The 23,455-nt window shown below is 33.5% G+C and overlaps 2 long non-coding RNA genes across 3 annotated transcripts; both read left to right on the top strand.

Moving 5' to 3' along the window:
• Positions 1-702: 702 nt before the first annotated feature.
• On the top strand, positions 703-5,659 carry LOC140059227 (uncharacterized). The gene is made up of 3 exons (XR_011847150.1): positions 703-818; positions 1,526-1,639; positions 5,579-5,659. It is a non-coding gene; the product is annotated as an uncharacterized lncRNA (long non-coding RNA).
• An 8,258-nt stretch (positions 5,660-13,917) lies between these two features.
• On the top strand, positions 13,918-22,925 carry LOC140059212 (uncharacterized). Of its 2 annotated transcripts, none has more exons than XR_011847141.1 (3): positions 13,918-13,959; positions 22,331-22,464; positions 22,809-22,925. It is a non-coding gene; the product is annotated as an uncharacterized lncRNA (long non-coding RNA). The 2 variants fall into 2 exon arrangements; XR_011847142.1 differs by lacking the exon at positions 13,918-13,959 and adding an exon at positions 17,923-18,628.
• The last annotated feature ends 530 nt before the right edge of the window (positions 22,926-23,455 follow it).

The raw sequence follows: 23,455 nt of genomic DNA, 5'->3' as shown, positions 1-23,455 counted from the left end.
TGGTCAGAGCATACCAAATGTTTGCCACCATTAAGGGTTGGTGAAAAAGTTTGAATACAAAACCAGATTGGACAAAACCCCATAAAGTGGGACAAGTCAATATGACACCCATTCAATGTATACAGTTGTGAACTACTTAAACTACATCATAGCAATATATCGCCCTCTTGCCATTCATCGTCTTCTAATGAAACTTGTTTATTAAAGTTGACAAAGAGTTTGTTTGCACATTTAGGTGGTTCTCAAAAAACATTAATTATTACCCAAAATGCACTCATGGCGGTCAAAAAACATTCTGCTACAATAATTGATAGTTGCAGCTAAAACTGGCACAGCAATAACTGGTTTATCGATTGGTTGTTTTAAACCTTATTTTCAAGCTGCCATTTAACCGTTATTGAAACTGGTTATTTTATCGCAGAAACAGAACAATTGTTTTTCTGTGATTGTATTGAATAAAATTCAACAGAAACGTTGTAGTTTTGTTGGCAATTATTGTTCAAAACTGGTCATTTGTTAACTTCAAACTGGTCATCTGGCTGTTTAAAATAGTAAAAAGTAATTTCTTTTAACACAATTTTAATACATTTAAAAATATTAATTTCAGTGCAATTAGTCTACATAATATCTTTATGTGTGCATGATCATATTATCTTAACCAAAGTTTTATAGTTTTTTTTTGTTGATTTGAATAAAATGAATAGATCCATGTTCATCAAATCCTTGTATAAATGGATCCTGTCAGGCTTATTCTTATGGATATGGATTTTGGTGTTCATGCTGGACTGGATATGCAGGAGAGAGATGCCAGTATGAAGGTATTTGAACTACTATATTTCACTAGAGTAGAATAAAAGACTATACACAGAAAATCAATTGCAAATACGGCCTTTCTATGCTATGTACGAGCTGTGCGCACGCGTTTTAGAGAAACGCGGCGCACAAAAATAGGTTGGAAAGGAAGAAGGATAATACAGAAAAAAACTAGATTTGAACTCGTCACTTTGACGAATTCGGGTTATCTGCGCAAACACCACATGCACATACATTAAAATATGAACACCGAAAATAATTATGCCATCCTATGACCTGGATTAAATATGTTTACAGGGCTGAATTTTACCAATTTGGTGTCATAAAGCATAACAGTATTTATGGAATACACTGTATATGTTATATACAGTGTATCATAGATGAAATTATGAGACCCATCTTTTAATACAATTTTTAACAATGTCATCAAAATGTAAAATAAAGATAGCAATTTTAGAAGATAATTATCTAAATAATTACATTAATGAACACGAAAAAGCGAGGTGCGTGCTATTTTAAATGAGATGAATTTTTACGAAAGAGATGAAAATCTAATTAATTAATTAACTAATTTCTTTTAACATAATTTTAATACATTTAAAAATATTAATTTCAGTGCAATTAGTCTACATAATATCTTTATGTCGTGCATGATCATATTATCTTAACCAAAGTTTTATGGTTTTTTTGTTGATTTGAATAAAATGAATAGATCCATGTTTATCAAATCCTTGTATAAATGGATCCTGTGAGGCTTATTCTTATGGATATGGATTTAGCTGTTTATGCGGGACTGGATATGCAGGAGACAGATGCCAGTATCAAGGTATTTGAACTACTATATTTAAAAGACAATACACAGAAGGGCTACTTTTTGCAGTATAAAGAAAATCTCTTTTTCTATGAAAGACAGGCTAACAAATTTATCTTTCAAAAAATGGTGTATTGTCCCTGGCAAAAACATGAAAAATGAAGATTAAATTGGACTTTGAATATGCTATTTTGTAGTTTGAATAAAGTTAATCACTTCCGTAGAAAAAAAATGAAAAAATTTTAATAAATGGTTAAAGACCCAGTCCCTACAATTTGTGACGTTATTTAAAAACATTAAACCAGGTTATTCCTTTTCTTAAATCTACGTTTTATGGTAAATTGTGATAAAAAGAGAGAAACAATTCACTACCTAAGTAGCTCGCGGTGAATGTCCTCTCGTTGGCCGTCTTTAGGCCTAGCCTAGCTAGGCTTAGTTTTGTAGGCTTAGCTGCTTAACATCGGTAACGTTACGAACATACAATAGTACGCGAGCTGTATAGGCTTAGCCTGACTTTGTATATTTGCTGAATTAATTACCTTTCTGTTTTTGCCAGACTCCGTTGATACAAATTGGGGGAAACCCAGTATTTTCACTGACAAGTTAGGAATCTTCTATTTGTTTTGGCCTCACGATTGATCGAAAAGTGAGTAAATTACAGAAGAAAAAAAAAATCAATCCGTTCGCAATGCATGTTGGGATTTATAGCGGGCCGCTAAAATGATTAGAATCGCCTTATTTTTCACATTTTTAACCATTTAAAGACGAAAAAAGTTATCTCAATAGGACCATATAGTATTTATTTTTACATTAATGTAATTTGTGACCTTAAATTAAAATAAACAAACTGATATATCATAAAGTGCAATGTCAACATTATGATTCTGTACTCGAGCTGTTCAACCGGTTTTCAGCTATTAAAAACAATTATCGTAGGAGATAGGAAAATGCGAAACATCCTCGTATTATTGTGTGCGGGTATTTTTCAAGATGGATATCCATTAGACAGTGTATACCACGATCGGAAAACACCCCTATTTGGGGCTAATCGTTGAATCTAAATTCATTTTAATTGTCAATAACTAATTATCTAACTCAATTTAATTAGTAAACAGGGTTAAATTAGGTGGTTAAAATCAGTACCTCCATGTACGAACCAACTTCATATACCATCGAGTAAAAATTCTAGAAGTAAGGCGCAATTTATTTATTTTATAAACAATTTTAACCTTACGTAAATTTATATATAGATTACTATTTAGGTTAATAATTGACCTATTATTAAAGATCGCTATATGGATAAAATACTATAAAATATTCACTTCTTCACAGTTTTTACACAGAAATAGCTGTCTAAGAATACCTTTAAATGAATAATAATAATATTAGACAATAAATAACAACAAAAATGATAAGAATAAGTTTACCAACTTTTCATTATTTTACTACAATATACCAAAGACTTGTAATAAGACTTTGTTTATGTAGAACATCTTGTGTATATGTTTGTCTTGTGAACCTCTCAGGGTCCCTAATGATTAGCAATTGCTGGATGGATCACCCTCATTAAATATGGTAAAAAAAAAAAAAATGATTTGATTTTTATACATTAACTTAGGCCCTACAGTAGGCTAGCAAAGGATATCATTTTACTGTATATTTATTTTATTTTATTTATTAACAATATTTAACCAGGGTGGCCTAATCAGTCAAAAAGACTGGTCTACCTTGGGGCCCTGGGTACAATAGTACATTTTAAACTAAAATATAAAAATAACAGTAGTAAAAACACAATAGAACTTAAACTACAGTAATGCCTTAAAGTTACTTTTGAAAACATTTAAATTACTTGACAATTTAGTTTCTTCACTTAATGTGTTAAAAAGAAAAGCACCCTTCTATTTAAATGAATGCTTATAGTATTCTGTTCTACATTTTTCCAGGGAAAGGGATTTGCAACTATTTCTTGTAAAATGATTATTATTTTCATTAGAAAATTTAAAATATGATTTAAGGTATTCGGGTACATCTTCATTTAAACACTTAAACACTAAAGACGATCGCTTAAGATCAAATACATCACAAAGAATTAACCAACCAAGTGATGTGAACATATCTTTAGAAGGTGTGAGGAAATGTGCATTTAATATTAATCTTGCTCCACGTTTTTGAAGTTTAGTAAGTTTGTCAAGATCATTTTCAAAACATTTATTCAAAATGAGGTTGAACAAGAGAAAGATAAAGTTGACTGATTAATAAAACGTTTTACACGTTAAAGGATAGAAAAAGTTGCAAATACCTTCTTGGATACAGATTTCACATGGTCATGCCAAGTTAACTGGTCATCAATAACTACACCAAGACATTTAAATGTATTAACTCTATCTAATTCATAATTATTTACATTAATCTTGAAATCATGGTCTGATAATCGGTGATTTGTACCCAGAAGCATAATTTTAGTTTTTTTTTCAATATTTATACTTAATTTATTCTTTTTTATCCAAAGGCAGATGTTTTGCATATCTTCAGACATGGAATTTCCAATATTGCAAACATGTTTGTCAGCTATAGATAATGTGGTATCATCAGCAAACAATGATATACTGCCATGAGAAATTACTTGTGAAAGATCATTTATAAAAATAAGAAAAAATAGAGGTCCTAAAATTGAACCTTAGGGTACACCTACCGATAAATTAATTGGTTCAGATATCTTACCATTAAAAAATAGCACGTTTTTGTCTATTTGACAAATATGATTTTAACCATTGAAGAGCATGTGATGAACAACCTATATTTTAAAGCTTTTCTAATAAAATGGCATGATTGACATATCATATATATATTATATAATCATATATATATCATAAATCCAAAGGCAAATTACTGAAAAAAATGACAATGCTGTGGGTATCAGTGGCTGGATCTCAATGGAGATACAAAAATAAAAAGCGAAAAGCTAAATCAAAACGATAAAGTAAACAGCCAGAAAAGTTAGCAGAGCTTTCGGGCAACACTAGCCCTTCATCAGTGCAAGTGAAGGAATTTGGATAACGTCATACAGTAGTATAAAGCTGGCAAGTGCTGCCTGATATATATATCATTTGTTGATTTGTTAATGTAGCAACATATTATTAGCAATACAGTAATAATCCCAAATCATTTTAAAACAGTGATGTTTGTTTGTTTTATTTTGAATCTAAAAAAAAGAAAAATAATCACAAAATCACAATAAATTCAAAAGCAACCCTTTATTTAAGTTTCCCAAGTTTCATCCTTTCAGATTCAACTAAAAAACAATTACATATTGACACTGAAATAAAGCAATGGCAATAAAGTGGCTATGGATTACTGTATGGTATTATTCAAACGAGAATTTTTTTTTATTAAAAAAAAAAAGTTATTTCAAAATAGATTGTAAAATGTAATTGATATATTTGACTAAATTTCTGCTAAATTTGTGGTTGGGTGGTTCTCAAAAATCAGTATTAATTATTACCCAAAATAAAATGCGCTCATGGCAGTCAAAAAAGTTCTGCTACAATAGTTGATAGTTGCAGCTAAAACTGGCACAGCAATAACTGGTTAATCGATTGGGTGTTTTAAACCTTAGTTTCAAGCTGCCATTTAACCGTTATTTTTTCGCAGAAACAGAACAATTGTTTTTCTGTAATGGCCTCTGAAAATGTTATATGATTGTATTGAATTGAATTCAACAGAAAAGTTGTAGTTTTGTTGGCAATTATTGTTCAAAACTGGTCATTTGTTAACTTCAAACTGATCATCTGGCTGTTTAAAATAATAAAAAGTAATTTCTTTTAACATTATTTAAATACATGTACAAATATTAATTTCAGTGCAATTAGTCTACATAATATCTTCATGTGCATGATCATATCATCCTAATCAAAGTTTTATGTTTTTTTTTGTTGATTTGAATAAAATGAATAGATCCATGTTCATTGAATCCTTGTATAAATGGATCCTGTCAGGCTTATTCTCATGGATATGGATTTAGCTGTTTATGCGGGACTGGATATGCAGGAGAAAGATGCCAGTATGAAGGTATTTGAACTACTATACTTCACTAGAGTAGAATTTGTAGATTAAAAGACCATAAACAGAAGGGCTACATACCCTCCATTTCTAAAGGTAACATTTTGCAATATAGAAAATATATTTTTCTATAAATTTAAGACAGGCTAACAAATTTATCTGTCCAAAAATTTTTTTAAAGATGTATTGTCTCTCAAAAACACGAAAAATGAAGATTATTAAAAAATAAATTGAACTTTGAATGTTATTTTGTAATTTTAATCAAGTTAATCGTTTCCATAGAAAAAAAATGAAAAAAATAACAATAAATTGTTAAATTCAACCAATAACCCATTGGCTGGCAGCCAATTTGACAATTTTTTGCTTTAAATTACAGTTTTTTCAGGTATATACATTTTTTTCCTCAATCCAATTTTTGGTCAAAGTGGGTAACTATTATGTTACATTAAAATGGCATATTTAACAAAAATGTTAAGAAGTATTTTTTTCAGAGGGACAATACATCTTTAAACAAAATTGAACATATATTATATTCACGTATCACGTAAGCTTGCTTGGAAAATGCTGGTAATACTACAGTACTGACTACGTACTGTATCATATACCAAGCCCACAATAAATGAAATTAAAGGATAACAGCATTTTATGTAACATAATATAGGCCTATTTGAAATCCTTCTATTAGCTCCATGGTGGTCTTACCAAGCTTGGTTCCCCACAATGCTGAGTCTGCTTTATTCTCAGCCCAGGACCCTGCCAATTCAGCCAAACTCCTAGTTCAATCCCGGGCCTACACAACCTGCAATCCCTGACGCTGACTGCCTGGCCCTTGTCAGGAATCGCCTCAGAAGTGCAGGAATTCCAGACAGGCCTGCCTTGTTGGCAGCCCAGTCTCGACGGGAGTCGACAAGAACACTATACAACAACAGCCGCCTTCAGCAGTTTTTATCAATGGTGTGCCGGTTATGAAATCGATCTACATCGGAGAAATCTCCCGGTTTCTTCATGACCTATTTGAGTCGGGACTCCAGGTCAGAACCATAGCGGGGTACCGGTCAGCTATTGCAGTAGTATTACCAAGGTTCACCGACGGATCGTCAGTATCCTCCTCTTTAGAACTATCTATGCTGATAAGAGGAATGTTTAATATTCGACCTCCCATGTGGTCTTTGCTTCCCAGGTTGGACTTAAACTCGGTCTTTGAGGCCCTTACAAAACCACCATACGAACCCCTTGGTTCAGCATCTCTGCTCGATGTGTCTATTAAGACTGCGTTTCTAGTAGCCGCAGCGTCATTTAAGCGTATGGGTGAGATTCACGCACTTTCCTCAGACCCTTGCCATATTCGGTTTGAGAAGTGTTCGTCTCACTTTTTGAGCAGGGTTCTTAGCAAAGACCCAAACCCAGCTGAACCACTCTCAACCAACCATTTTTTCTTATAAAATTTACTCGCACTCCTCTGTGCGAGAAGACAGGCTGTGGTGACCAGTGTGTGCGATACAAATATATGTTAATCGCACGCAAAATTTACGAAACGGAATGTCACATCTGTTTGTGACGACAATAAAACCCCTCTATAAGGATAGAGTCTGTTGGGTCGTTTCCGCCATCAAGTCAGCGTATGCATCTTCACGCTTGCCGTCGCCAGCTCATATGCACAAGGTGCGTGGCTCAGTGGCTTCATGGGTGTTATTTCGGGGTGTGCCCGTTTCAGATATTTTAGCGGCGGCATGGTGGAGAGCTCAGACCACTTTTTCATCATGCTACCTACCTTGTCTTGTCCCAGGTGACCGTAGCCAGGGGTACAACATTTAATTTTGTCACTCCTAAGACTACTGGCGTTAACGATACAACTTTTTATTTCTTAGGTATCCGTGACTGGAACAGGCTCCCCAATTCACTCAAATCAATACAAAATAATGCAACCTTCAAAATAAAACTTAAAAAATATTTTAATAATGAACAGCTTGGAATATCAGTTTAATTAAGTTATTTTTTAATATTGTTTTTTTGATGTTATCTTGTCTTATATGTATTTTCTTGTTTTTTCATTTTTACTGCGTAATACTTAATGATATATTGTGCTAGGCCCAACCACTCACTTTTCAGTTATTATGGATTGGACTCCATTGGAAATAAGTTTACTTTTTTGTCGACTTAATGGGTTATCCAGGTATTCTTTTTATACATTGTATATTTTAACTTTTATGTATGAATATCGAATAAAATCAATCAATCAATACCATTGTGTATCGTTAGTTGGTATCTATGTTGCCAATACGCATGGGTAGTTTCGTTACACTGGTTTTTTTCATTTGGCCATCTATTCAGTATATTTTTGCTGAGTGCTTGTAGCATGTTGTCTGCTGCGGTTGCTTCTTTTATTTTATTTATGACGAATAATTTTGTATCAGTCAGTTCGTTATATCTGGACATCAAGATCAGGAATTTGAAATGTTCTCTGATTAGTGTCTATGCAGCGCGAGAGGCAGTCTGCTATCGGGACTTCTTTGCTTGGTACATATTTGATTGTGCCTTTGTAATCCTGCATTTGCAGCATCAGTCGTTGGAGTCTGCTTGGCATTTTAGAGATGTCCTTCTTGGCGATGTCTTCTAATGGTTTGTGATCAGAGCAGATTGTGAATTCACATCCAAACACATAATATCTGAAGTGTATTATGGCCCATACGACAGCTAGTCCTTCTCTCTCAATGTTGCTGTAATTTTTCTCTGCAGGAGTTAGCGATTTTGATGTATAATATACTGGTTTGTCTTGTTGCATGAGCACTGCTCCAAGGCCTTTCATGCTTGCATCACATTCGATTGTGATCTCTTTCCTGGCATCAAAATATGCGAGGACTGGAGTGTTTATGATGGCGTCTTTAATGGTTGTCAAGCACTTTGTCATGGCTCGGTGTCTATAAACTGCATCCTTCTGTAGGAGCTTCCTTATAGGCTCTGTGAGATGGCTCAGCTTCGCAAACTTGGACAGATATTGTACTAGTCCCAAGAGGGATTACAATTCCTGTTGGTTGGCAGGTACTTTTGGGTTCTGTATTGCTGTTACATTTGTGGGATCGGGTGCGATTCCTTCTTTGCTGAGTACTTGTCCGAAGAGCTTGACGTTTCGCTTGTTAGTTTGGCATTTATCGGGGTTTAGTTTGATGTTTTCCTTTCATGAGGTCTTGGATGGCCCTCTCATGTTCATTATTGGTTTTGGCTGCTATTAAGATATCATCTTTGATGCAGAAGACATTAGGAATATTGCCAAATATGCTATCTAGGTCCACTAGAACAATTCTTTTTCTCTGATGGCCTTTAAAAAAGTTATGGTTGTATTGAATTGAAATCAACAGAAAAGTTGTAGTTTTGTTGACAATTATTGTTCAAAACTGGTCATTTGTTAACTTCAAACTGGTCATCTGGCTGTTTAAAATAGTAAAAAGTAATTTCTTTTAACATAATTTTAAAACATTTAAAAATATTAATTTCAGTGCAATTAATAGTCTACATAATATCTTTATGTGCATGATCATATCATCCTAACAGAAGTTTTATGGTTTTTTTGTTGTTGATTTGAATAAAATGAATAGATCCATGTTCATCAAATCCTTGTATAAATGGATCCTGTCAGGCTTATTCTTATGGATATGGATTTTGGTGTTCATGCTGGACTGGATATGCAGGAGAGAGATGCCAGTATGAAGGTATTTGAACTACTATATTTCACTAGAATAGAATTTGTAGATTAAAAGACCATAAACAGAAGGGCTACATACCCTCCATTTCCAAAGGTAACATTTTGCAATATAGAAAACGTTAAGATTAGATTATTAAGATTATAAAAGATTAAATTAGACGTTGAATATGTTATTTTGTAGTTTTAATAAAGTTAATCATTTCTGTATGAAAAGAAAAAAAAAATGAAAAAAATAACAATAAATTGTTAAATTCAATCAATAACCCATTGGCTGGCAGCCAATTTGACCATTTCTTGCTTTAAATTACAGTTTTTTCAGGTTAATTAAAATACTACGTAACATACTAGTTTGCTTCTTTGCCGTACAAGTATTTGTTATTTATTATATGATATAGGCCTTGTTTTATTTCAATGTTGGTTTATATAAACACATTAGGCAAAGAACATTAATTCTAAATCGCCCGGTGATATACTGAAATTTTAATTAATTAATTTGAAACGATAAAGATGTTTGTTTATATATATATATTTGTAAGTCAAGTATTAGAGAAAATTCATTAAAAAAACAAGGTACAAAAGACCCAACAATATCTTTCGAAAAAAATTAACAAAACACGATCACCCCTGTGGGATCGAATGACGCACGCTCTATATGCACCTCGTTCCTCCACCATTAGTAGACAGTTGCTATGCCGAATATAAACATAAAGCTTTTACCATTTCCCATCGTTTTTCTCATAGTTTTGTAATATAATGTGTGGAGGTTTTACTGTATTAAAGACTCTACTTGCTTGGTTGATTGAATATCACAGTTGTTTATTCAATAATACATTATAATACACAATACAATATAATTATACAGAAACAGGAACAAGTATAAGAGTGATGCTGTAGGTGAGGTTTGGCTGTAGGTATGCTTCTGAGGAAGTGTCGGTGTTACTGCAGTTTGCATGTAGTTATTTATATTACTACTTTAGTTTCTTTTGATCTAAGTTTAATTAAGTTTTTTCCTTGAATATTCATTTATTTTGTTGCATTCTCATTTACATATTACTTTACATATTATTTGCCAAGTGTGCACAGTGTGCTGTTCTCCTTTGTTTTCCTTTGTCCTGATTTGACATTATTGTGGATGGTGCATATTAAAGGAAGTACTTTAAACATCAATTTTACTCTTTTAATTTCTGTATGTTGTGAGAGCTGCGTACATTCATTTCATTTCATTTATTTATTCGACCAACAAAACATATATACAATGTACAAAGATGAAATTGGTCAGGGACTGCTAAAGTAATACGATTACTGTAACTACAAGAGTCAGCAGTCCCATGACCTTAACTAAAATAAATATATAATTTTATAAACAAATAAAGTATATTAAAACAAGGAATCAACAGCAGCTGACCTAATTGGTAGATACAATTAAAGTCAGTAAGGTGTGTTTTCGAAGAAGTGTCTGTGAGTGTATATTGACTTCTGTTCATTAGCATATGTCATTACATCATCTCTGAGGTTAATGATTGGTCCTAAGTCTGTCCAGGGACTTTTTGAAACATCTGGACAACCTCTTCACTGGACCTTTCTGGTGCAAAGTGGTTAACTCAATTGATTTGTAATAAAAAGGTTGATTTCTCAATTATATATTATATCATTACATTACATCCCTCTGTTTCCTCTTTTTTTTTTCTAATCTATTTAAAATATGAAAATGGTTATTAGTGTTAGTTACCTCATGAGTTTGCGCAAACTCTCTCTGGAAAGCCTGCACAATAATGGTGGTCATTTAGGCATAGAAGTACCCTCGAACTTTTCCAACGTAGATTTTTTTGGCCCCAAATGACTGAATTTGTCAAAAGTTGGGTTGAAAGTTGTAAGAATTGTTCCGTTAGAAAGACGACAATTAGAGCTAGAGTCCCTATGGTTAACATAACTAGTTCAGACCCTATGGAGATAATTGGTATGGACTTTCTAAAATTAGAAAGGTCCAAAGGCGGGTATGAAAATATACTGGTAATAACGGATCACTTCACTAAAAATTTTCAAGCTTACCCTACTCTCGATCAAAAAGCCAAAACCGTAGCCAAAATATTATGGGAAAATTTTATTTTTCATTATGGTATTCCCACCAAAATTCACACAGACCAATGTCGAAACTTTGAAAGCAATTTAATTAAAGGAACTTTGCAATTTAGGTAACATTAAAAAATCCCAAACCACACCCTACCATCCTCAGTGTAATGGACAAACTGAACGATTCAACCGCGCCTTGTTAAACATGTTAGGTACTTTATATACCAAAGAAAAATTGAACTGGAAAGAATTGTGAGCCCTGTGGTTCATGCATACAATGCAACTCGTCATGATTCAACTCGCTTTTATTTAATGTTTGGCCGTCACCCAAAATTACCAATCGACGTCATTCTCGGCCTAAAATTCGATTCCGACCCAGATTCCTATGAAGAATAGGTAACCAGTTGCGAAATCACCTCAAATTATCTTATACTACTGCAACAGATTGCCTTAAAAAAGCTTGACGTAAACGAAAGCAAACTTATGATAAAGGAACAATTGATGCTGTCTTAGAACCTGGTGACCGTGTATTTGTACAACGTAAACACATTATAGGTACACAGAAACTAGCAAGTAAATGGGAATCTGCTCCTCATATAGTAATTTCTAAACACCCAGATGTTCCAGTTTATGCGTATGCGCGCTTACAATTTTAAAAATTGTCAACATTTATTTTCGATGAAATTACAGTACGTTTCAGGCAATGTTAAGCATTTAAAAATTGCCATGAGTACGCAGAACTATTATGCTCACTCTTTTTGCATGATTTCTATTTTACAACCTTTCTTTGTCAATTTTATCATATTTTATTCACTTTTCAACATTAAAAGTGACAGGCTACGCACATGTAAGTTAACAAAATGGTGAAAATATGCTACATTTTAAAATTTATATAGATCGCAAGAATTCTCAGGATCAACCCTATTTTTCATTTCAATAGTGTATGTATCAAATGTATGATTAATTATGAAATTAAGAGAAAAAAAAGTCATTATTGAGTTATATAACTTCATTTTATATTGTCTTTGTAACTGAAACTAAGATTAAGAATATCTGCTATAATATTTTGACACATGACAAAGTTGTGGTCCAACCATTAAATAAACGCGTCTTCCAATTCAAAAATCCAAGTATCTAATTGTTTTGAAATTGTCATGTAATTTAAATTATATCTATTTTATAAACTTCAAAATTGACAACCGACGAACCAAGCACTTCACCAAAATGTGAATGGTACATTCCAAATCTAAAGTGTAGCATAAGTTACGCGCGATTTTATGAATATCTATCACCGATTATAAATTTAAAAGCAACAAATATTTGTTAATGACTAATAGGTCCAGTGTACACGACTGTCTTTCGATACAAGCAGGAGTTACCCCAGTGTACTATTACACACACAGCAAATGATCGTAACTGGGAGATTCATTTTTTGAGGTTACCCAGTATAAATGAATAGAAAATAAGCAAAATAAATCACGTAGAGAAAAATTATATAATAACACACATTTAATATGTTGCAAACATTGATCTCTTTGTGGTATACCACCACATTTATTCATTCATCATTTGATATTTTCATACAATATATGTGTTTCTTTTAGATATTAATCCCCCAATTGTGATCTGTCCAGAAAATATTGAACACTTTGTTGACAGTGAAAGTGGCATATTTGCAGTGAAGTGGGATGACCCCTCAGTCACTGACAATGTTGATACTGGTCTGTCAGCTACTTGTAATCCACCTTCTCCTTCAGTATTTTATGTTGGTTCAACTAATGTTAACTGCTCTGCTACGGATACTGCTGGTTACACAGGAAGCTGTGAATTTACAGTTGATATTAAAATAGGTATGTAACACTTCCATGCACACATTTCAACTTTTATAATAAAAGTTACAGGGTTTGATGCTTCAACCCAGCCTAGGAGATTTTTCCATTGATATCTTCTAGGCTAGACAAACATTAAATTAAATTGTTGTTATATTATAATTTAAATAAGTTAAACTGTATTTAACCTAAACATATTATAAATTAAACAATATTTAAAACTTACAGATTACATCAAGATCAAACGATGTGCTCTCAACAAAAAGAAATAATTAAATTGTTTAACAGGCTAGGCAAATACACGTCTAGTCGATGCAAGCGTCCGAAGGAGAGAGGATGTATCAGGTATCATCCCAAGCTTACCATTCTCCGACGAATACGCGTAATGGGTGCGGATTATTCCGCTTAACACATTATCTACCCATACATTAAAAATGCCATATTAGACCGTGATAATAAATATTTATGTAACACTATTTATTTATTTTTTTATTAACCAGTGTCATAAAACTGGACTAACATGTAAATTGTCCCGTCCTATTTATTCTATGCGGAGGAGTACAATTTACACCCTCACACAGACACTGGAACATCATTATGATAGTGTCATAAATAGGTTGATTTGATATGAATACAATACTGTAAATAATTGCAATTCTATATGGACAATTAATTAGGTTTGTTTGTTTGTTTTATCTTTATACTGGGTGACCTCTTCAGTCAAAGACTGATCTCCCAGAGGGCCCAGTTGGTGATAAGTGGCTGTGATGTACTAGTACACCGGGGTAACCCCCTACTCGTCTCGAAAGATGTACTAGGTTCTTTAAAGTGCACACGAGCAAGTTGTGTACACTGGACCTACGGTTTATAGTCCTTATCCGAGAAGACTCGTTCTACCACCAGAACCATGGAGTGAGTGAGCCTCGAACCCCTGCCGATGTTATGGCTACGTGATTACGGTTCCACTGTCTTAACCGCTCGGCCACTCACTCACTGAGTGATCATTTAGAATAAAATGATCACCTATTGTTATTGTATGAAATCTTTATTCTTCTTTATTTCTCTCTGTACAGATTTTGTGTAACAAATATCTCAAAAAGTTTAATGTTATTGATTACCAAAATTGTCTTTCAAATACTTTAACTTAGTCCTAATAAGCTTTTCAGCGTGATCACTCATCCGTGACGTCATTTATACGCCATTTTGTGAAATCACATTATCAATCATATCTCCTTAATTCATTATCACATATTAATGAAATTTACTACTGTACACGCATTCTACTCACCATCCTTAGTACATTCCCCAAATTTGAGTCCGTTCCGACTTAAAATAACGCTATACGAGCAGGTTAAAAATGACAAAATGCGCACATTAATTGCATCAAAGTGATGAAAATGGTGAAAAATAAGGCATTTTTAAAATTAAAATAATTCTTCAAAATGCACGATGACCCCCAATTTTTTTAACTTATTCTGGTATCCATTGAGTTTTTGATATGAATTCATGTACACATTTGACGTACAAAATGTTGTGACGTCACCAAAGGGCCACGCGAATTTAAAAATTAGGTTTTTTTCTCTTTCGTCATAGATTATCACATTCAACAGAGCGCATCTCGGTTATTTTGTGCCCGATTTTCGCTAAAATTTTAGTATATGATTGCTCAATTAATCATCTTTCTCATGAGTTGTCAACATTTTCATTTTTATGACGTTATCACGCGTAAAAACTTGAATAACGTAGGTTGTGTAATTTCACCTACACCATACATTTGAATACCTTACAGCTCTTCAGAATTAAATGTGACCTTGATGATTATAATTTATTATGAAAGCTGATGAAATGTAGATATGAATTCATATAAAAATTAGGCCTATCAGATGTTTTGACGTTATGAAATGGCCAGTTGAAGTTAAAAAGTAGTTTTTTTCTCTCTTTCGTCAAATTTATAAAAATTTCAAAGAGCGTGCAGTGCGCTTCTACCTGCCAAATTTTCTTCCAAATCTTATAATTTTTTGCTCAATTCATTATCTTTCGAAATTGTGATCTTCAGGTTTATTTTGACAACGGCATCATACCAAAAAATTAGAACATGATGTGTGTCCGTAATTTCACCAATGCTACACTGTAGATATACAGTTTATACTGTAATGAAAACATTTCTTCTGGTTTCGATTCGTATAATGATATAAGTAGTTCTTTGATAGTAAACCAATAAAACTTACGTTGGCAAGACAGTTTCGTCTAGCTGTCAGCTTGACTTCTTCAGTTGCTATGATGCGTTATGACGCCGACTGGTCTCCTTTCCAGCCACTAGATGTTTTTGTTGTGTAGCCTAGGGGACCAGTCGTCGTCAGAAGCTGATCGTAAATATGAGATAGTTGGTGCGTGCCTTCGTCTCTATTCATCTTTGTATTTTTATTTTGCTTTCTTATACTGATGCTTTCTTTCATTTTATGTTTAAGCCAAACTTGTTCTTTGTGTAGTACCTCTATCTTATCCCAGTTAGGTATGTGGTTGTGTGTGGTCATATGGTCCGTGATTGCTGATTTATGTAAAATGGAGGACGAAACTTTCCGTGATGCACGCGTCTGTATGTTCTGTGTGTTTTCCTCAACATCTTTCTTGTGTTCTTTAATTCTGGTTTTGAGTGCCCTACCCATTTCCCCAATGTACACCATCTCACAGTTGGTGCAACCCAATTTGTAGACAACACCACAGGAATCTCCTTTGCATGCATTTATCTTTCGGTCGGACGATTAAGTTTTTAATTTTGTTAGATGGTTTAAAGTATGTTCGTATGTTATATTTTTTAAATGTTCTCTTGATTTTCTCTGACAGGTCTTGAATATATGAGATGGATATCGACCCTCTTATGTCTTCTGTTTCGGGTTGTGTGTCCGTTTTTGGTTTATCTAAGTTACGTTGTACCTTTCTAATCGTCCATGTTGGGTAGTCACATTGTTTAAGTGAAGTATGTATCATCTTAGTTTCGTTCTGTTTGTCTGCATTATTTGTGATTATCGTGTTACATCTGTGTAGAAGTGTGCGGATAACGGATAACTTGTGTTGTAGAGGATGATGTGAGTTAAAGTCCAAGTATTGATTTGTGTGGGTGGCTTTCCTAAAAACTTTAGTGTTGATGTTGCCTTCCCCATCAACTAAAATTAGCGTATCCAAGAATGGGATAGAGTTGTCTGTTAAGGACATTTCTTCGCAAGTGAAATTAATGTCATCATCGATTTTGTTTAAGTGTTGTAATGATGGTTATGTCGCATCCTTGGGAATTATTGTTATAATGTCATCTACATACCTTTTCCATATCCTCGGTTTTATGTCGGTGTGAGCTGTAGTTATTGTCTCATTTTCCAGCCATTCCATAAATAAATTCGCAACAATCGGAGAACATGGACTACCCATGGCCATACCTGAATTTTGCTGGTAGATATCTCCTCTGAAGCTGAAATATGTGGTGGTGAGAACCAATTGAAGCAATTCCATAATGTCGTTGATATGTAACCACGTTCTCTCTGATAGTTGTTTTTCACAGTGTAAGCGTTCTTCAATTATTTTGAGAGACTTGTTGACTGGTGTCTTGGTAAATAATGACACAACATCATAAGAGACCAATGTTTCATTTGGCTGTAACTTAATGTCCTTTATGTCATTGACAAATTCAAGCGAATTAGTAACATGATGGATGCTGTTTCCAACTAGTGGTACGAGAATGTCGGCTAAGCTTCGTGACAAATTGTACATAATGGATCCCGTATAATCGACTATGGGACGTAACGGATTATTCATTTTATGGATTTTTGGTGTGCAGTAAATTCTTGGTGTGATGTCCGACGTGGGGGTACAAGTAGTGTAGTAGTAGTTTATACTGTACATAATGTATGGCATATAAATAGGCACAATTCTCAGCACTATAAGCGTATAATGGGATGGCATACATCAACATTTTCCGATCGTATGTTAACATACGTGCATGTTTAAAAAATTTTAATGTCAATAAAATTATAAAAATGATCACCTATAATTCGTCAAAGTGACGAATTAAATTCTAGTTGTATTTTAAATTTGTTAATATTTTGCTATAGGCTTACTTAGCTGATTAATTAGTTTTTGTTTGTTCAACTTTTTCTTTAGATGTTGGTAAACCCAATGTGATTTGCCCAGAAAAAGTTGAAGAAAATTCTGACACAGATCAGGTCAGTGTGAGTTGGCTTGACCCCTTTGTCACCGATAATGGTGATACTGGTCTGTCAGCTACTTGTACTCCACCTTCTGGTTCATATTTTTCTGCTGGTTCTACAGATGCTATCTGTACTGCTACAGATTCTGCTAATAATACAGGAACATGTGTATTTACAGTGTGGGTTGCTAATGGTAAGTCATAAGTATGTTTGATGAAATATAAAAAAGAAAAAACTACCTAAAAACCAAAGAAACAATAAAATTCCAATCATTCATGTGCGACATAGTCGAATCAATGCAACATTAAAACTACAGAGAACAGCTTTCTTCCCTCATTACACAAGGCTCTTGGCCCAAATAATATACAATGTATATACAACAGATATAACATTTAATAATAATAATGTAATTATTATTTAAAAACTTTCGTATTCATGCATTCGCCAACAGAGGGTATTATTTGTATACATCGTATATGTTGCGAAAAATAATTTGGCAATTCTTTAAGCCCTATATTTTCAAAACAAGTCAGAAATGTTTGGTTTATTGCATTGTTAATCCCTAGCACTACTACTACCCCATAGTCTCTCTGAAAATGCAAAAACAAAAAAAATTGTTATTAAGTTTATAAAATACATCATTGCAAAGTCAACAATAATAAATAGGGCAAATCGTCCAGGGCCAAATCGTCTTGCTACCCTAGATTTACTGCCTATTCCCAACCATTTCAAGCTACCGTATGTATTTAGGTTCCTTTTGTAATTTTAAAAAGGAAAGTGGTGTAATTACATATAGAAACTCTGGGAAGGCGAAAGAAAACTAAATGATATTGATCCTTGAGAATAATCAATTTTTGCTGATGTTTCATGTAAAAGTAATGGGAGTTTCTCATGATGTGTGTGTTTTTTAATTGAATAGTCATTTTCCCCCCATTAAATATGTGTGTATAACTTGATTAATATTTTGTATTTATAGCAATTTTTGATTGAGGTTTATTGCAAAGCGGCATAATTAACTTCCAAAACATAGTTTATCATTTTTTTTTCTATTTATTTTTTAAGGTAATTCATCTGTACCTGTTTATCTGATAGTGCTTATAATAATTTGTGCTTTCATCATTTTGGTGATGTCTACAGCATTGTTCAGGTGTTGTTTTGTCAATAAATTTTGCCAAAAAGCATCCAATTGCCTTAACTAACTTTAGCTACAATATGTAAAACAGAAGTTAATTCATCAGGGCCGTAGCCAGGATCTGTCAAGGGGGGGTTCGGACACTAAATATTTGGGTCAAACCCCCCCCCCCCCCCAGCCTGATGCGATGCGAATTTTGTTAAATGACACCCCTAGATGGCCGGAAAAGACACTCTCGTGCAGCATTCTATATAACCAATGAGCAAAAAGATCGTACTTTTTCCTCCTCCTCAAACACGTCGATAATTTAAATGACGATAACTATTTGTTGCCGTATGTTAGATGGTGCTCTGTGCGGAACCGCCGATTGTTTGATCATTTACTCCGTATTTGGTTTTGCGTTCAAGTTCAATGCGAACGTATATCTAGGAGCAGCCCCGAAAAAAGCACACTGGGTGAAGGCAAATACTATTTGCTAGCTCTATCTATAATATTTATTTACAGCAATTTGTTGAGGAATATAAATATGTAAATAGGTGATATTGATCAGTGGCGTATCCAGTAGGGGGGGGGGGCCCTGATTTCGTTTCCGTCGGCACATCATCGCGGCCGTCGGCAAACAAAGGTGCCGGGGAAAAAAATAAACTATTTATTCTGACAATAATTGAACTGTAAACATAATTCTTTTGAGTGTTTGTTTTAGCCTACATATCGTATCATCATTGATCCATTCAGATCAACTATTTTTTATTTTCATTACATCAAACGAAACACGTTAAAAATGTGTAGCACGTACATACGGCCGTACGCGGTAGATTGTTTACTCAAAAGTCTTTGACCTTACCCTAAAACCTTGTTTTTGCATGCAGTTGAGCCTCTCATGACCTGAGATTTGTATGTCTTCCTACGCTAAGAGATTATATAGTTCCACATGCCATGTGCTTTTTTGTCTAAGATATATTTATTATAAGTGCCAAAAACCCGATTTTTTTTCTCGATATGAGGCCTTTATTATTCAAAATCTTTAAAGAAAAAGCACATATACCATAAAAATATCCATGTATTTCATTTTTGGAACAGAATATTCCGTGAGGCTCAACTACAAAACCACCATTTTGTGATATGATGTCATCGTAAGCCAATCAAAGCTGAGCTTTCTCGCGATTGGCATTGCTCACGGTTGAATGATTTAGGATTCTAGCTGATTTGATTGGTGGATGCGAATCATCCGCAGCGGAATGTTTTCTCTCGCGCGTGTACCATGAATCTCTCTGATCGTTACTACACAAAGTTAGAGCAATGAATTTGTCCGAATTCCGTTAAGTAAACGACTTTATATATTTTATAAGCATTTAATAACATGTTTTATTGATATTTCCAATGGTGATATATAAAATAAATTACTAAAAAACGTAATTATATGTAATTATTTTAACAAAAAATGGCGTAGTTAATAGAATTGTCGACTGAGGCCGCAAATTGTTTTACCGTACTTCTTTCGTACGTGGCTAAAAACGATTTTTCTAATTCTTTCTTTATTGTAATATGAATACAACATACTAACAGATAATGTTGGTTTGGTTTTAATTTTGCATCGTTATCCCATATAAGACAATATGACTATGTAATCCTAGAACATATATTGATCAGAGAAAAAGTATGTACAGATAATGACACCAATTTTGTCGGCAAATTGGCAATTCCCGCCCCCCCCCCCCCCCAACTTCAAAATCCTGGATACGCCACTGATATTGATACATTTTAGTAGGCCTACGTATCGGCTGGTGGTCTAGAAAAAAATAATCGGATGCCATAATGTGAACTACAGTACTTGATACCATAGATATTATAGTGTAAAATATTAATATTCACTATAATCCTCTATGATACATTATACTTCAAATTCACACATAAATACTGATGTACGTCGGAAGGCTATATACTTTATGCATGCTGCCTGACTGCCAGTGATCTAAACAATAGGTACGCAGTTGTCTGGCGGTGTCCTTTGTACGAATCGTTCGTGCGCCAGCTCGCTATGAGACGCGTCAATATCATGTTACATGCAGGGACCAAACATTTATTTTTCAGGTTAAAATCGGCAATTCATTTGCAGCTTTTAGAAATTTACAGACACGTATCACTAGTTGACGCTCATACAGAGAAGAAGGTTCACGAACAAGTTTACGAATTTTTCAATTTACAAACAACTTTTTGTACTGTGGGGCACGTATTTGGAGGATTTTTGGAGATGAGGGTGAGGTATTGGGCATGTCGGGGATGGGGGTTCGCAGTTGGTTAAGGGGGGTTCGCTGTAAAGGGGGGTTCGCCCGAACCATAAAAACCCCCCCTGGCTACGGGCCTGTTCATACATTTTCTTTGTGCACAGACAGGTTGTAGGAATTAAATTTGATGACATAAATAATAAATATGCAGGTGGTGGATGTGTTGCACACATACAAGCTAATAGGATAGAGGTGATGGTAATTCTCTAATATACCAGCCAAAATACCAATTATTACAAATACTTTACTTCTAATTTTAAAGATGTATTGTCCCCCAAAATCATGAATAATGAAGATTAATTAAATTAGACTTTGAATATATTATTTTGTAGTTTTTTTTTTTTTTTTTTAGTTTTTTTTAAATTCAACCAAAAACCCACTGGCTGGCAGCCCATTTGGCCATTTTTTGCTTTAAATTACAGTTTTTTCAGGTAAATACATTTTTTTCGATCCAATTTTGGTCAAAGTGAATAACTATTATGTTACATTAAAATGGCATATTCAAAAAATAATTTTGTTAAGAACTATTTTTTCAGGGGAACAATACATCTTTAATATCACAACTATATTGCTGGTTGCTATAGCATATTTCTTTTAGGTGTGGCACTTCTTCATCTTAACTGTAACTAACATTTGTAAACATGGATAGTGAGCAGCAACAACCACTATGTAGAGAAAACAGAGAGCTAGAATGAACAACTAATGAAAACACTTTAGTGCATTATCAGTTCAGGCTGTGGTTGTTTTTCTTGCTTGGGTTTGTATGTGTATACTTAACTGCATAATTGGTAGTGGACTAGATCGACGAAACATTTTTGAAGGGCTGGGGGGTGGCTTTATAAGAAATTGTGAAAAAAATCCTGATAATTAACCATCGTAAGCGCCTTCATTCTAACATCTTGATGTTGCTGAAAATGTTTGATGTACGGTTTGTTACCCTCCAAAAAATGTCCTGTGTTTTATACCTCCGCTCCATATGTGTGGCTAAAGTTTTGATCATTGCAATGTAATGTAAAAGACTGGCATGTGTGCGTTAAAAAAGGAAAACCCCGAGGCTGAGCTGATTTTTTCCGGATCATCGACACAATTTTTACCCTTCAAAGACAAACTGACAATGTCATTTCCCGGGACGTGGGGTCCATCATATTCCTTAAATTTTCTTGCCTCAGCCCCACCACGGTTGGAGCTGAGGTGTAACGGTCTTTCATTACCTTCATTTAGTCGGTACAACTGGGTAGTTGGGCCGCAGGTCAGTCCCGGAACGATAATTTTAGTTCAGTTTGCGGAACGCTGGACTAGATAAAGCTAAAAAAAAATATTAATTATGGCCAGATATTTTGCCTGAAATAAATTTTTGTTAAAAATATGTTTTTCCTTTCTCAATCTTTTATTATTTTTTTTATATAATAAAAGACACTGTATTTTATTATAGGTTTTTTTATTGGGAGAACCGAAAGAAACTTAATTCCACTACTTATGACATAGTTACCATACCACGTGGATTTCAAAGCTACATTACACCCACTGGCATTATCTATGCTGCAGTACCACAGGCACCGGATACCGGTAAGAAACTTGGTTGAATTTAAATAAAAGCCACTAAGCAAAATGGCGCAAACAATTAACAGTAGTCTCATTTGGGAAAAATATTTTTCACTATTTATTTTTTTTTCTTTTAAAACAAATCCATAGCAGATACAAAAAAAAATTACACACACTCAGAAATACTGTTATTTGTTTATCTGCAGGGTTACAATGTAATAGGTGTCAAGACTGGTGAGATGGACAATTAATTAATAAACCAATCATATTCATTCAATATTAACAATCAAACATGTGGTGTCATAGAATTTTTAATCAATTAGGAATTACATTATTATCTAAAATTATTTTTTCTATTTTTTTTAAAGGTGATTATGAGGAAGAAACTGGACTTTATGAAGTTGTAGATTGAAATATTTTAGTGAATTTTTCTGTTGTTTCATTTTCTTGATCATGCACATTTGAATTTTACAAGATTTATTATTAATTTTTGTTATAATTACCATCTATAAAGATTGTTATCATTATAATTATCATCTATCATGATTAATAATAGTTACCATCTATCAAGATTATAATTATAATTACTATCTATCAGGATTGTTATAATTATTACCATCTATCAACATTGTTATCATTATTACCATCTATCAATATTGTTATCATCATTACCATCTATCAAGATTTTTATCATTATTGCCATCTATCAGGATTTGTTATCATTATTACCATCTATCAATATTGTTATTATTACCATCTATCAGGATTGGTATCATTATTACTATCTATCAAGATTGTTATCATTATTACCATCTATCAAGATTGTTATCATTATTACTATCTATCAGATTGTTATCATTATTATATTACTATCTATCAAGATTTTTGTCATTATAATTGCCATCTATCAAAATTGGTATCATAATTACCATCTATCAAGACTGTTATCATTATCACATCTATCAAGACTGTTGTAATTATAATTACCATCTATCAAGACTGTTAGCATTATCAC

This window comes from Antedon mediterranea, chromosome 9 (assembly GCF_964355755.1).
Source record: "Antedon mediterranea chromosome 9, ecAntMedi1.1, whole genome shotgun sequence".
Taxonomy (NCBI): Eukaryota; Metazoa; Echinodermata; class Crinoidea; order Comatulida; family Antedonidae; genus Antedon; species Antedon mediterranea.
Note: the sequence above shows the minus strand (reverse complement) of the source record. Positions and strands in the feature narration are given on the sequence as shown.